Source organism: Octopus bimaculoides, chromosome 3, assembly GCF_001194135.2.
Source record: "Octopus bimaculoides isolate UCB-OBI-ISO-001 chromosome 3, ASM119413v2, whole genome shotgun sequence".
NCBI lineage: Eukaryota > Metazoa > Mollusca > Cephalopoda > Octopoda > Octopodidae > Octopus > Octopus bimaculoides.
Window position 1 is genome coordinate 118006891 of NC_068983.1, and position 1646 is coordinate 118008536.

Genomic DNA, 1646 nt, shown 5'->3' on the forward strand with positions numbered 1-1646 from the left:
ACACACACACACACACACACACACACACACACACACACACACATAGGTATGAATGTATACTTTTTTTTTACTTTTTTACTTGTTTCAGTCATTTGACTGCGGCCATGCTGGAGCACATATGTATCATATACCTATGTCAACGCACATGCACATGAGTGTGAATATTATATATGTGTGTGTATGTTTCTACTCGCTTGCATATGCGATATAAAGAAGTTAATAAAAGGCAGTGTCACTGAGATGGGCAGAAAAAATGTAGAGAAAGACATAAACTGACAGGTCTACTTACTATAACCTTTTGCGTGAATTTCATAAATTTATCCCTCTCTTCATCGTTCCCCACATGCTCACCCACCCAAGATATACATGCACATACATGCATACATACATACATACATACATACATACATGCATGCATGCATGCATACATACATACATACATACATACATACATACATACATACATACATACATACATATATATATGTATGTACGGGGGTTGGGGGTTGGACACAATAATGAAAACACCTAGCATCATAACATCATAATTTTGGACAGCCAAAAGAAGCATTTGACTCAGACTACCTTCTTCCAACTGTTAAACATGGAGGAGGATCTGTGATGATCTGGAGGGAGGGTGCTATAACTTGGAAAACCCACCGGCCCAATGGTTTCCCTTCATAGCAGAATTAATAGTCAAGACTATTTAAGCATTTTATCTGATCAAATTCATCCTATGGTTGCGGAACTGTTTCCGGAGGTAAACGCAGTCTTTAAGGATGATAATGCACCAATTCACACCGCTAAAGTTGTTACATTCTAGTGAAGTTGAACGTCTTATCTGGTCACTACAGTCCCCAGATCTCAATATTGTTGAATATTTATAGTACATTTTAGAAAAACAAGTTAGGAGTCGATATCCTCCACCATCATCACTACAAGAACTGGAGACTGTTTTAGCTGAAGAATGGACAAAAATTCCTTTGGAAACTATTCAAACTATGTATGAGTCCATACCTCGTAGAATTTATGCTGTAATCACTGCCAAACGCGTTCCTATTCCATATTAAAATAAATTCGTTTGAAATTTTAAAGTGTCTCTGTTATTTTGTCCAACCACTGTATATATACATATATATGTACACACACACACACACGCACACACACATATATATATATAATAGCAGTTAAGCTCAGTTTCACTCAGTCGGTTTGGATGATGTGGCTGTAAAACCCACTCTGTGTAAGCATTCGACTTGTTTGGGCATGCTTACGTTAAAAAAACAATTTTAGAATGAGTTTTTCTGTCAAAACGCTAAAAATAACTGACCAACAAAAAATAAACCAACCAAGATTGAACCAAATCAAAAAATCCAAATACTAAGCGAACAAAGATGAACCATCCCACTTCCATTGTTCGCGCAAACGCACGCACGCGCGCACGCACACACACACACACACACACACACACGCACACGCACACGCACACACACATACGCACACAAACACACATTCATACTGAAATTATTGAAACTGAAAGTATTATCTCACATAACAATAGAAATGTTATTGCTTCACTTTTGACACGTAATACTAAAATAGTGTAAGAGATAAGAGATTGCTCCGGAATCGCATTAGGCAAGAAG